General features: G+C 41.9%; 1 pseudogene; it reads right to left on the bottom strand.

Moving 5' to 3' along the window:
• Positions 1-1,701: 1,701 nt before the first annotated feature.
• On the bottom strand, positions 1,702-3,243 carry LOC131890743 (chitin deacetylase 1-like; annotated as a pseudogene).
• Between the last annotated feature and the right edge of the window lie 12,430 nt (positions 3,244-15,673).

Genomic DNA, 15,673 nt, shown 5'->3' on the forward strand with positions numbered 1-15,673 from the left:
TAAACCTTTTGCCACAAATTTAGAAATGAGCACCGCCAACTAATCGGTGGAGAATAACATTCATCCAAAAATGGTTGACTCTGGGTCAAGAAATCATGAAAAAAGAGAACAAGCAGGTGGTAATGGTTGATATTTCCAATACAAATTTTATTCATGTGGTCCTTCGAGACTTCATCATCTAATACTATGTACTTCTATAAATTAAGTGGTTATAAAACTTCATAGCTAGAATTCAAGAATTGACCTCGTATCGTCATTACATTTCAGGCTATCATTGAATTCAGTGCAAGATCGTGTTTTCGACCATATTTTAGGTTTTTCCACGTCGTCCAGTCTTTAGACAGCGTCACCTCAACCAAGGTGCATTGTTTTATTTCCTTGGTGGATGAATTCCTGGATCTATACTCCAGTTAAAAACTGCTCTGTTGGAAAGCTGATTGTTGGATTCATTTATTTATCTTTTTTGCCGACTTCCTTACTGCTACTGGGATTGGAATCCCAGTAGTTCAAGACAAGAAATTTATTTATTTCACTTAACTTTTATTTATATATATTATTTCATCGACCAACGAATTATATTTAGCTGATCTAGCTAACCCTTCAATGTAAGGTTGAACGGGAATTTTAGTCAAAAACTTGTCCAAGTCTGACTTAAATCCTGCTACTGGATCAAGACCTACAAACAACCTACGAATATTTGAAGGCAGCATGAAGGAGCCCGAGAAAAAAGAGAGTTGGACATCATTGTTTTAACAAGCCTGGATTCTCGCGAGCTTGAAGGTACTCTCAAACCGCACGTTAAGCCTCCCCGGTCACTACAATTGACCCTAAACCCTGGGTCGGGATAAAGCTCATGAATGCTTTTGAAAACGTACAATATCAGATACCTTTCGTACCTTCTCTGAATACTGTACAATCCCAACCTTTCTAACCTCTCCCAATACGAGAGCTCTCTCATATCCTCAATGTTCCTATTAAAACATCTTTGGACTTGCTCGAGCTTTTGCAAACCTGCTGAGCTAAATGGAGCCCAAATGGGCTCCAATTAGTGAATGAAGACATTACGAATTTTGCTTTTAGAGGTCGTAAAGAACAAGCTAATGGAGGAAAGAGAACAATACGTTAGTGTACGGCGATGCTTTATTCGACTCTTCTTCAGCCAGCGTGGTCTTCCCTTTTTAAACAAACTGGCGGCAACCGAAATAAGCCCGTTAATATCACTATCAATATCGCCCCTCTCGATGAGGGCTGTTCAGGCACCTTACCCCCAATAAACATTGGAGGCCTCAATCTACAGAAATATAGGTCGGTGTTTGTGGGTGTGGGCCTGCAGAAGGATCATTTTATGAGTCGACACCACAGGCCTGTTGCCTGCACCCCTCTGGTACACCCGTTCCACCTGCTGGTAAAGGTCGACGCAGAAATGGATGGTATGCTCCGGGACGGTATAGTGGAACCCCATCATGCACCAGCCCTATGGTAAGCAATATCCAAGTGGCCCCTAAGAACCAAGGGCAAATAACAAATCACAATCAACCAATCTGGTTGATAGCCATATATCCATTCCTACAATTGAATCCATAAAGGCTGATCTGTTGGGGTGCACTGTATTCTCTAAGTTGGATTTTAAGTCGTCGTTTCACCAACTTGCTCTCTCCCCTGCCTCAAGGAGCTCACGGTGTTTCGTGTGAACGGACGTCTTTACCACTTCAAACGTTTGCTGGAGAAGCTTAAAGTTAAGGGCGCTCGGTTGGATCCATAATCCTAAAATTTAAGATTTGAAAATATTTTGCCAATTTTACCAATCACATTAATGACTAGTGACTACTCCAAGCATCATGACTAAATCCCAACTCGAAAGTGAAACGGTTTTTCGTTTAAAAGGCCTGCAAAATTTGATTTTAAGCTCAATATCATTGAAATAAGACAAGGCAAAATTGTTTAGTATGTTGCTTTTTTCAACATTCTCTTTTTTTGTTTGTTTTACTTTGAGCAGAAAGCATTTCGTTTTAATCATTTGGAAACTACAGTCAATTGTTCGTAAATTGCAACTTGCAATAAAACTAATACAATCCTGCACATAATTAATGCAGTATTTTTCATCATGGACTGATATTATGACCTTTATTGGAAAGCCATCTATTGTTTTGTGATTATTTGTCCATATCCAGTGCAGTCAAGTACTTGTGAAGGTGCCACCTAACAACAAAGTGGCTATGAGAACGTAAACATGACGTTTCTAAATGTTTTTTCTTACCTGTTGAAGTTGTGCTCTAGAAGCGTTCGAAATTGTTGCTTATCGTAAATGTTAGAACAAGAGGAAACAAGTGTGCAACCAGACAAACGCTCATCATAGTTTGGATCATCTCGACGGTCCAATTCGTTGATAGGCAAGCTCCAAATTGGATGACTGCGTGATGGGCAATTGTGAGCAATTTCCGTGACATCTGTGTGGCATTCTTCAAATATTTTGCAAAGAAATTAGTTTCAAGCCCAGTGAAAAACAAGTAAACCTGTTAAACTCTTCCTTACCTGTATAAAAGAGTATAAGGCCAAATTGGCACTCTAGATAAAGGAGCCGCAATAGAAGAGTCGTAAAATGAAGAATTGGTCGTTCATCATGAGAAATTGCTGGTTTCCACCCACTCGAAGATAAGGGGCTCGCATACCAATGACAGAGCCATCTTGTGATGTTTTGAAAACCGTTCAATGATCAAACTCGCCCGCCATTTCAGCCAACCAATCGTCATAAGTGCTTTGGTCAATATGAGGATCATCTTTGCGAGTGATAGAAAATGCCCCGATTTCGTGACCACGCCTGTGCAGATCCTGAAATGCACCATGTTAAAAAATGCGGAGGTAATCAGACGGTATGTAGGTAGGTTTTAGTATTGCAAGCGTAACGCTGGTTCTCACCTGTACAGCAGAATAGTTTGTATATTTGTGACTAACAAAAAAAGTTCCTTTAATCGAGCATCCGTTGGGGTTGATGAAATCCTCCTTGAATATTTCTTGGAAAATTGAATGTTGTCACTATTCACAGCACCGTTGAAAGTCAAGGTAACCATTTGAGGTACTTGGCCCACTTCAAGGTCGCCCGGTACCTGCGTTCCATCGACTAGAGCAAAAGCAGTCAGCAAGGACGCATTGAGACCGATCGCATTTGGGAGCAGCGTTAGGATCTTCGTCGATTGTGAATACGCACTTCGTCTCTGAACCTATCCTTTTCGACAAATCCACCATATCTGTTGTCCCATCTGCCTAAGAACATAAAATGTTTGTCTATATGCGACCGCTGATCACCATTGATATTAAAACACGCCTCGCAGGTACAATACGTGGTTTGCGATGCGTAATGTGGAAATTAATTGAATGTGAGATACAGTCGCATGTCTTCTCAGGTTTGCGATACAAGCGTCGCATAACTTGTGTAACATCCTGACAGGCATGAGATATACACTGTGTGCGTTAGAACGATGTATCAATAAATGTAAAAACTAACACCAATAGCATATGAAATTTCTCCTAACGAAGATATATAAAATATTCCTGCATGCAAGTATCATAACTTACTCTACCTATTACTCTAGCACCCAAATCAACGAAGATGGGGCCATCCGTAGTTAGATACGTGATATAAGTATCCCGTGGGACATCGAAATCTACCAGCTTTAGGAGTGTGTGATACCACACTCTTCTCGTGCGATCACATCTTCCGATCTCTCACGAACACACTCTCACAACAGCTCATCTCAGCTTAGCTCGAGATATGAATCTCTCCCTGTGTGCAAAAGTCTGCGCGATGAATTACCCCAGCCACTACAAGATCTCTATACAATCTGTAAAATTACTGTCGTATCGTGTCACAATACATCATGTTTTCTCGGATCGCTTAATAGTATCTGACCCTTAGCATATTTCCGTTTTCCGGCGTACGAATGCTCCCATTTCCCTCGTGATACCATAGAACGCTAGAGTATCTATACACATAACATACAATTTCTAATATACTAGCTATTGGTCTTCTGCATAGATTACCGTCCCTGCTCGAAAGTAAGCCTAGAAACGATAATAGTTCTGTGACTTGTGGCTCAGATGGGAATAAACACTCACCTAATATTATAGCATAAGTAATTAATATGCAAACAAGGACACATGTCGAGATGTATACCATGATCATTATGACATCTCACTGTTTCATCTGACTATGAATAATGTGAAAGCGTGGTCATTCTATACAGAGGTCGACGAATAAGCATAACTCCGATATACACGTCAGAGGTCTCACTAGTAGTGAGAGCTGATCTGCAACTCCGCCAATGCACATATGTGATGTAAGTGGGTCTCTGTGTTTTTTGGGTCTAGGAGTTTGCAGACTTGGGTGAGCAATCCACTAGTGCGTGCGCGCCATTCTGTGTTGCACAGCGACCGATCGCTCCACAGCTAAGAGTACTATATAGTTCCCTGGACAATCTATTCACAGCTAGCAATGAACAAAGACATAAGATAGAAACTCTAAGTCAAGACCGTTTCACGCTCGATGATGTGTTTCAGAGCTATATGAGACCTGTTGTCTGGTAGTGATATAACCTCCCCATGTGAGCAATATTATATATCAATATAGCTTCCAGAAATATCTCCAAACGTTCACTCTGAACCAGCTAAAACATACATAAGAGGTTGTCCATTCTGGCCATGGTAATTCAATAGGTAATGCGGATCCTTCCAATATAGAGTGTTCTTTTCCTAATACGGACAAGATATCAAAACCTTCTTACATTATGTCGCAAAAAAGCCTTGTGCTTCTAGTTCTTCGAACCGGGCGAACTTCTTCTTACTGATTTTGTGTGAACTGGATATCACTTAATCCCATATATCTTCTGAAAAGAATGGTTCATGTGTGTGGCGTAGGGTCGATCTCCATGACACACAGATGGAATCTATGATTTTAGAGAGAAGAATGTAGTAGATTATGCTCAATAATCGGACACGTATTCGAGTTCCGACAAATAGTTAGGATTGTGGTTGTGTGCAGATAGGCAAAATAAGGCTCACGGTATTGAGGCAAAGGTTATCCATCTTTGTGCCCCTATTCTCAAATCATCAATGAGAAACTGTATATTCAAAGTAACTGATACTCTTCCCATCGACTGTCTTCGATAATATTTTGCGTTCAGGATATGTCGACACTCTTTATAGTGGAATTTTACTGATCAACAGGAAGTGGTGCCAAAGACAGAAGTGAGACGATCGCACGTGAGGGGAGGTTAACAGCACCAATGTAAGCGACTGTGTCTAGGCGAGAGTGATTTATGACCAATTGAGTATATATAGCATGCGATCAAACTAGCAGTCAAAATTGTAACATATGCGTCTTTCGTATGCTCCTACCAGCGTGACTGGTAGCGTCAATAAGATATGGCGCAGGGAGAATAGTCCTCTTCCATAGTTCAGATTGTTATTTGATACCAATGTGCCACTAGTAAAGAACCGCCGGCTATAGAACAAGCATATAGCATCCTAGAATGCGATACATAAGAGTAAGACATTTATAGGAATATGCGCTTCTCAGTCCAACCGTGGTGACGGATTCCTCTCACGGCAATGTTAAAGTGAGAACCTACTCTAGTGTACCCTCTCTCTCTCGAACAGATAGATGATGACTGTCTCGATCCACAAACATACATGACGTCTGTGACTCGCATTGTATTAGAAGTCGAATGTGTGCACTGATCTGGCGATTGAATTTGAATGTTATTTTACAAATTCTCCTTTTAACGAGTGGTCTGTAACACAGTCGCACTGTATCGCGAGTGGAGCAATATAAAGCGTAGGTGCTACACTGATGTTTTTACATTCTTGGCAGTCGTCGGTAGTAGAAGTCTTCTCTCTCAAACAAAGATGGGCAAAGAGATGCCGGAGAAAGTGCCGTATGAGGACAGAGCATGTTCCTATTCTATCATAAACATTCTAGTTCTATCTTCTGTCCAGCTAATGAACATCCTCGTACTGGTATGGGTATACAACAACATCGAGACGAGTCAAGTAATTATCGAGCAATACACTGAACACTCACTATCAAATGCGAAACACGGGATTAAGCTTATGATTTGTACCGAAATGCGTCTCGATCACAAGTATATAACACAGCGGTCCTCGGAGTGGAGGATACCTTAGACTCTTTGTGAGTATACAATAATTTTCTCTCTTTAATTATGATAGACCCCATCTATAATTCAATAATAACTCTGAGTTATACATTTAGATGCATATCAGCGCTCAAAATGATGTGTATTTATATTGTCAGACCCTACACATAATAGTATCATAAGAAATCTCATAGATGGGTCGATATGTCGAATATGTATTGTCGTGATTCTATCCTGTGAGTAGACAAACTTTCTCTCAATAGCATTTACAATAACCCTACCAGAGTTGAGAGGTGTACATCTAGAAATTCACTTGAAACAATAATTTGATAATATACAATTCGATCTAATATAAGGGTACCAACTGAATTCTTCAAATCTTTGACCATTGAGACTCAGAGAATCCTCCGGATTCTAAAAGTAGGATCAATATAAATACGTTTCATTTATCTGATACGCGACTGCTCGCGCTCCGATATTTGGGAAATGCTACCTGCAGCTCTTCAATTCTTTCTGTCAGCTTTATTTTCTACTTATGTGATCGACAGTCGTGACTTAAATCCTAGGTCATAATCATTACTCAAGTCCAACTCGTACCTGCCTTATCTCGTTAGTATGCACTGGCCAATAAATGAACGATGAAGGAGTGTCACACTGCCAATTCACCCTAACCTGGTTGAAACAAGAGCCTATACTAGGATCCTCGACATTTTGAAAAGATGTAGATTTTCTCCTCAGTCACTCACATACCTTTCGCGTATCTTTCTAAGAATATCTGCACCCAGTCTCAACTCTGCTCTCTCGATCCTCACATTCAAGCCTCTAATACCAGAGGAGCTGCTTCTTCAAAAGCCCTTGCATGTGACCTTGTCTCTAGTGAATAAAGATTCTTATGTACATTGCTTTTCATACTGATCCTCGCTGCTCAGCTCAGCTCCTTGCAGACGTGCAAATTCGCATCAATCGCGCCGAATAGCAATACGTCGTAGCGATTATTTCGGTCATCGAGACTGGCAATCGCTTATAAGTGGAACAAATCGGTTAAAGCAATTGCGTCGTATCTACTCTCTGCCTATGAAGAGCGTGCGAATGATTCAACCACTTCGTTTGAATGCTTTAAGCACAATTTCCTCAACTGGATATGTTCATCGATCTTTCTGCATATAATTTGATAGGACTACACCTGAATCTCCTTAGCAATGAGAAGGAACCTGCTGGTGAATGATGTAACTAGCCCTCTGAATCCTTCTAGCTAGTGGAGAGTCTCACTCTCTGTCGATCTCAAACGGATTATTCCCATTAGTAATGGCAATACTACAACAAGAAGGCCCTCTAGGGACTCTATCAGACAATCGGAATTCTGCCATTCCGTGACTGCAAACTGATACTCTTTGGGTTATTCAGTCTTAGAAAGACAGAGATATGCGTGTAAATCAATTGAATAATAGCTCACTAATGTAGCTTCTGACAAAGTGAGTAGACGTGCATTCACCGTGTTAAATGATAAAGCCGGAGTGAACCTAACAGATTTAGCAGCCACTAGGAAGCAGTCTAAACTGGAGCATCTACTGTGTATAGGTCGCTCCCTATACACCATTGCATCACCGTACTTCTTTCTTGTGCTCTGTGCACTCCTGTGTGTGGAGTTTCCCTCGCCCGGAACACGGAGAAATGAATTACTCATTAGCCATGACTCTCTCGAGAAAACTCCATGAAGGTAAAGTTTGACACCGTGAGGAACTTGAGAAAAACACACTTCCAGCTTATTTCTTTATTGTAAAATCAGCTTCGAGGTGAGAAAGTATATTGCTCAGGATTCTTGCGTGACAAAAGCTACTGTCTTATGATACTCGGTGGTTCGATATGAGCGAATAAAGAGAAACAGAGTCTATCTCGAGAACAGCCTCAAGGAACGATTCGCTGATCGCTGCATAAACATTAACCCTTTGTAGAGTTATCCATACTCCATGAACTGACGAGTGGTTAGGTCCATGTGCAACTAGCACTGAGTGTTGTATTGGTCATACTCTCTCGTCATTATCAAAACGTTTATCGCACACACGATCTATTATATGCTATGAGAGACTAATGATTGCAGTAACTCATATTGCTTTGTATACTATATGTCCATATGACCTATTGACGGCGTACTCGAATTCATATTGTGCTAAGTGACTGTTTAGGCCTCTATAATGACATACTCGCTCGCGCGAAGCGTCAATAGTCTCAATATATGCAAGAGGGCCTTTAAGATGGACAGTCGGACCACCACCCATCTCGCGCAAAGCAACATACTGAAGGTCTCTGGTTCGGCCCAACGAAGAAACAACAACTTGTGTTCGATTTCGTGCCGGCCACACAATCATACTGGCCATTAGCCGCATAGACATCAAGAAGGTCCAAATTTGCTGAGTCCCATTAGAATACTATACCGCCAATGAAAGTAATCTCGCGCCTCGAGAAGTATGGGGATATGACAATCAGGTGAGTGAATATCTCGCATCATGCATCAATATATTAGAGGGAACTTTTTGCTGAAGTCTAGATGAGCAATATCGAAGGTTCGGTAGATAACTAACGGAAGTTATAGGGATGGTCGGCCCTCAGGAGAGAAAGTGCGACAAGTAGTCCAGGCACACAACCCAAGGAACGAGCAGTAGCTACTCAGCTAAGCTAGCCGAGAATCGGTTAGTCGGTAAAAAACATCTCTGTCAACAGACAGCCACATGCACTGTCTGTCTTTAGACGATCTGAGATAGACAGTAGGTCACCACTCTATCGGCTCAGCCAATTCGTAAGCACCACCCTTGACGTTGCAAAAAGACCTCATATAATAGTCTGTCATATCATTGATTTGGGACACTCTCACAGTGATACTCGAATTCTTCTTCACGGCCATATGAAGGCCAACATGGATGGAATGGAGCCATTGAAAACTCTCCCATAGACAATAATAGCATTCTGACTATTATTAACTACCTTATCTCACAACACAAATAACTAAATCACGCTCCTCAGAATGTAGCCGTATCCGACAGGCGTATCACCCAGGCCTTAGTAACCTAGACGTTCTCACCTCAACTCGACGCGATCACTTCTTGTTCCCGTATTACTTCGTATCTCATGAATCTGCTATTTACAATGCCATCTCGAGCCGTGCGAGGCTGGCTTTCAGGAGTGTCCCTCTGATTTAGGAGAATCATGTTGTGAATCGCGGCGGGAAGAATCCGGCATGATATTCCTTCGATGCCGGTCCCACTTTACGTATGACTAAGTAGATAGATTTCTCAGCACATCTTCTTGGATCTTGAGCTACCCTCTCAATAGAGTACATATGGTGCTCATGCTTGATGATTGACATAGCCGAATTGCTGCGCACAAGTACTCGATATTTCTAGAGCTGTTGTAATCAGAGTATGTCGCACCTTGAGATTTCTGCGGAATCTTGGAGCACAGGGAAAAAAAATCTGTTCAATAGTACATGAGAACTCTCTGAGAGTAATATCACATTATAATATGCGCATATCGCGAATCGACGGTCCGGTGCTGAGATAGACCTGGCATCACATCAGAATAGAATCCATGCCTAATATAATACTCTGGCCACCTACAATCAATATGTAGGAAGTCGATATTGGAAATGGAATAGTCTGCAACATATACATTGGTGTATCCAAGAACAAAAGCGTACGGTCTACGGTATCTGGAATCTAGTTGTATCTGTGTGCGTTGGCGAACAATCAGATCCCTCGTGTTCACAACTCAGCTCTCAAAATCTCTTGAAATACGCACTTCATTTTACGATTTATTCTGGAAATTCCAATCTCTGACGCACATATAAGTGGCAAATCTACTAATTGTAAGGCTCGAGTGAAAAGTGCCGTCGGATACGGAATATAAGTTCGGTACCTCTTCCGGTATCTACTGACTAGTGAGAGGTCTTTGAATAGAAAGCGTGTGAAGAACGGCTCAATCCTAGCTCACGTATCGCGTTCTTCCACTATTGATAGAGTTCTAAGTTCGTGCAGGTTGAAGAGGATAAGACGCCCGTGAGGCCTATAATGATTCGCGGTGTATTCGCTCTCGCTGGCAAGGTTAAGTAAGTACATGTGTAGGCCAATGGTGGTTTGCTCCAACTAGTACCATCTGTAACTGATGACTCATTTTACAAACAATTACCCATAACATATTGCATAAGACCCGTAAACAATACTCGACCTGTGAGTCTATAGCGAAAAGTATGAAGGTATGACACCGTATCACTTATGAACCTAAGATGACTTGTCTCGAGAGTCATAATATGTCTTCAATGTAACGTGCCCAACCTAATAGCTCTGGATCTCTGTCGATATTGGTCAAAAGGAAGGACAGTGTCGCAGATCGCGTGAATCGTGTAAGGTCGCCTATGTCCGAATCAAGAAATATCGTTACCTAAGCTAATGGATATGGCAACCACTATCATGGTGTACAGAGAATTGCTTCCTCCCCTTTCTGTATGATTGTAAGATTACTTTGCATCAACACTGAATTCAGGATGTTCAATTTACGTGTTCGACATTAACTCATGCTGGGTAACTCAATGATGACTTATGGTCAAGCGGCATCTCCATGGTCCAGAGAAATGGTAAAAATGGTAATACGTTCTCTCCGCCATCATAAATTAGTTCTCGTGATCGTGTATATTTTTTCTTTATCTTATAACGCTAAGCTCTATTGGAGTTATTGAGACCTTGAGTACCTTTCAATACCAAATCTCTCTCATAAGCACGTGTATCTATGATAGGAGAGCCCTGAGACAATTTCTGTGCCTCATTTCCTCAAACTCGTTATATTACCAAAACTTTTACGCATAAATGTGAGTACGCGTCGAATTACATATCTGATTGGTCTTCCTGCGATAGAAGAAGTTCACGATTTACTCCTCAGGAGAGAGAGAAGAGTTGATCTCTGAGAATTCAAATAGATTAATTACAAATGCGACGTATAGCATGGAGAAAAGCAAGCACGCATAAAACCGTGTAATGGCGTTAGACTAATATCTCTGCCGAATCAAAAAACTTTTGGGCTTGACCTTTTGTTATCAGATGTGCGCTCCCATTCTAGCACGTGCAATAATCTATATGACTATGTACTCTGCAATGAGAAATAGAGTAGGGTTAATGAAAGATGCCTTCATGTGTGCTCTCTCAAGAGATACTCACACTACGTAGTGATCAATCTCTGCATTCGTAGACATGTCAGATAATACATAGATTTCTCTCTCAGTGACAAATCGTTTTGTTATACTGGACGCATATAGTTTTCATCCCACGTCGATGCAGTAATATTATATGAAGACATGCGGGTCCCACCTCAATAACCATGTGAAGATGTCGGTATATATCATTTTACTTATAAGGGGCGACAATGATCTCTCTCGCATGCTATTATCGTCTCAGCTTATCACAGAATTGTCGTATTCGCACGCTATTTTCGGCATATTATTATATATTTATCTTTCTCTATGTTCCGACTTCCACTTACTTGCTACTGGATTGGAATCCTCAGTAGTCAAGATCAAGTAAAGACTCATACTAGCTTCTCACATACTCGAGGCTAAGTCTCATATTTACTTGTTATTTAATTTGATATATATGCTAATTTCAAGTTCTGACTCAACGTAATTCTATTATGTTTAGACCTGTCCCAACTGAGTACTCTAGTCTAAGACCCACTTGCCTTATGTCCGAATATAGAACGACGTGGAGAACTTTACTCATGCTCTCAATAACTTGCTATCCAATGTCGAACTATATATGTACGCTACTGCACCATATCGGCAACCATACAAGGACCAATCTCCTTACTGCTGTATTGAAGGCAGCATGAGGGTGAGTTGCACCAATACATAAGAGAACCGCGCAGTAAGAGATGGACATCCAGGTTGTACTTATTATCTAAGCTCTGTCATCCGCTTCAGCGGAACTAATAGGGACTCTCCTCATATATCTACAGATATAAGGATCGTAGACTCACGGTACAACTACTATAGAATAACACCAGAGAGATCGGAATAATATGTGATATATCTTATTGAATAAAGCTGTAACAATACAGTATCAATGCTGATCGTATATAGATGATAATATATTGCGTAATACTGCACTCTAACTCGCGAACCTTTTACAAACTCTCTCCTCTCAACTACAGTAGAAAAGTCTCCTTCTCATATCTCATGTCTCCACTGATCTGAAAACCATCTTTTGGACTCCGAGCTCGGCGCTCTGCAGATCTCTGAAAATAGGAGAGCACTAGTGGCCATCATATGGAGGATAATGAGTGACGAGTTCAGTACCTTTGTCTCTTTAGATTTCGAGTTAGAACCAAGCTGAATGAGGCGATAAGACGAGAACATACGTTAGATGGTACTACCGGCGATGCTCTTATTCGACTCTTCTCCGCAGCAGAGCGTGTCTTCCCTTTTTAACAAATGCCGCAACCGAAATAAGACCGGTTAATATACTATCAATATCGCCCCTCATCGATGAGGGCTGTTCAGGCAACCTTACCCCAATAAACATTGGAGGCCTCAATCCTACAGAAATATAGAGTCGGTAGTTTAGTGAAGGTGTGCGACCATGAGCAGAGCGTGCAATCTCCTATAGAAAGTGCTGACACTCAACAGGACACTAGTCATTGACTACACTGACCACTCATCATGTTCCGAACCGCCTTCACAACATACTGGCTAAAAAAGGCTCAACCCGCTCTAGAAACTGAAGATCGGCTCCCCAGCTCGGGAGACTGCTATGGAATGGCCCACGCTGCCGATAGCAGGCACGACCAAGCCCGCCGTGACATGGGTAGTCAGCCCACTGTTGAAAGTGCTCGCGCGAACGTAAGAGAGCTTCTCCCTTCTCTAGGATTCATCCAGCCTCGAGGGCAATGATTATTACAAATCACAATTCAACCAATCTGGTTGATAAGCCAATATATCCATTCCATACAATATAATCACTCCATTAGCAAGAAGGGGCAATTCACTATCTTATGTCGTGTATTCCGAGTAGGTCAGGGTTCTGCACTGATTTAAGTTACACTGACAGGAGTTGGATTGTGATCCTTAGAATGTATGCGTCGTATTCCATCAAAAACAAGCGAATATGATACCGCGTGAACTTTTTTGCTTGTCTCTCTCGGCGCGCCGATTAAGAATTCCGTGACAATGTGGCAAGTCTCTACACGGACGGGTTGGAGTTGCATTCGTTCATAAGCCCGAGTCTACGTGTTATAGACGGGAGAGTCATACTAACAGCTTATCTAACTTACAGGACATACGTTTGCTGATGTGGTGCACGGTTCGACCTGATGTCTGTGATGTACGCGACTCTCGTGAGCAATTGTGACACGAGCGGGCGCTATTACGACGGAAGCACCCTGGATTTTGCAGTATGATTATCCCCAAGTATATCTTTTTTCCCGAACCCACATAGTCTTGTTGTAGTCACCCTATTCTTTTACCTGGCGAGCGGGGCAATCGACTAAAGTCTAGTACGTAGTCATTCACATAATATGCGAGCGCGTAGTGGGAGAACACATAGACCTCAATCTCAGCAAGGTCTATTTCTCCCTATCTAAGATTAACAACGGACTCGACAGCTGAGATGGACATATCAAATATACATCTCTAAAATGTTGAGCTCTACCCAAATCCCATCTGAATGTAGAGCAAAATTCACCAGATGAGTCAAGCTCGCTCTCTTCTTCCTTATACGACACAGTACAACGATTAGAGAACTATTATCAGCATATACTACTGCTCTTCCCTGATAGTGTATGGCGCAGGGATTGCGAGCCTTATTCTCTTAAGATGTGTGACTTCTGGAAGTTGCGTGCGTCTTTCACCCACTCTCCTCTGCTCCCCATGTGCGCCCTGCAAGTAGAGCCGTCGACTTCATAGATCGTGCTTGATTACGTGGAAGAGCTCCGTCCTATACCCCACTATCAACACAAACGTGAGAGGTATGACATTGCTACGTTCGTGCCTGTGCTCGTCATGCTGTATCGTCCAATCCCTGAGTGATGTTCATTTTGCTAGGCCTTTTATTGGAGACTTTTTCGGTTGATTTATCCCCTCATGTCATTCCCCGTCTGGGATCGTCTCCCTCTCCTGATAGTCGCCTGAGTGACCACAAGGGAGAGTCTGTTGTACTTTCCCCCACATCTTGGAGCGCCTTCTCAAGTAACCGGCGTGATTAAATGAAACCACTCAACCCCTAAAACAAAAGCAGGCCTTATATTAGAACTCTACGGTTGGAACAATTTCTGGCATCTGAACGTCTCTCTGCAGATAAATGAGCCCCTGATCTCGGATTTAAGTTCTGGGGTTGCTAAAGACTAACCCATGATTGAAGGTCTCTCGATGCCTAATGCGCCGCCAACGAACCTAAAGTGACGGAATTCGATCATCTCGTATATAGTGTGATGGCTCTCCATCTCTTGTGGTTTTTTTATTGTTGTTAAAATATTCTCAACAGGCTATATATCTATGTCCCGCAAAGTTACACGTGGACGTTGAAAATCACCAACTAGTACTAGCTTATACACGAGTGAGAAATGGCGTTATATTCGTTACATCCTACCTTCAATCTTTCTTATGATATATTGCGAACTCTAACAAATGAGGTTGACAGTTACGGTCCTTCACCTCGGGCTAAAGTACCTTGACTCGAAGATAAGTGCGTAGAAGACATAGCTTCATCTTAAAAATCGTATCAGCGAGTCCCGATATAAAAATAGCATAACGCGAATCACAAGGAGTATCCACTCTCCGTTATTCCCTACGATCTCTGAGAGCTTAATCCAAATCCTCCTCGCGTAGTGTGAGACAAGATGTGAAGGTAGAAGGATGATCGCTCTCTCGTATTCTTCTCTTCTTTCTTGGGCTCCTTCATTGTTTGATTGCTTCCCTCTGATATTCGTAGGGAATACGTAGCCTTGTTGATCCGGTAGCATTTTTCAAGTCAGACTTGGACAGTTTTTTAGATAGCATTCCAGATTAACCCTTCATTCAAGGACTAGCTCGGTCTGCCCAACTCAAATTCATTGGTAGACCAAATATCATAGAAAGATGAAGGTATAAATAGACGAAATATAACCTTTTATTTTAATAGTACTGGGGATTACATTCCCTGTAGCGGCTAGAAAAGCCCGTGAAAAAAACAAACCAAAAAAAAAAAAGAATGGGCCATACACAAAAAAGGAGACGAGTTCCTCTTGGTTGTGGGGGTTGGAGCCTCACAAAGTCTTTGAACCCGCTACGGATCGGGGCTCATTTCCGAGACTCACATGCCCCAGAATTCCAACTGTCTAAATAGGTGCTTGTCTGGTTGAGTGTCATTCCCGTTTTGAGAAGGCGCTCCAAGACATGTGAAGACGTCGTGCATCGGTAATGATATGTCACAGACTGGGGAAGACTGGGGATATCACTGAAAATGTCTCCGATGGCCTGCATGAACTCCTCAGATGCAGGCTTGACGCCCAGT

Source organism: Tigriopus californicus, chromosome 11, assembly GCF_007210705.1.
Source record: "Tigriopus californicus strain San Diego chromosome 11, Tcal_SD_v2.1, whole genome shotgun sequence".
NCBI classification, from domain to species: Eukaryota; Metazoa; Arthropoda; class Copepoda; order Harpacticoida; family Harpacticidae; genus Tigriopus; species Tigriopus californicus.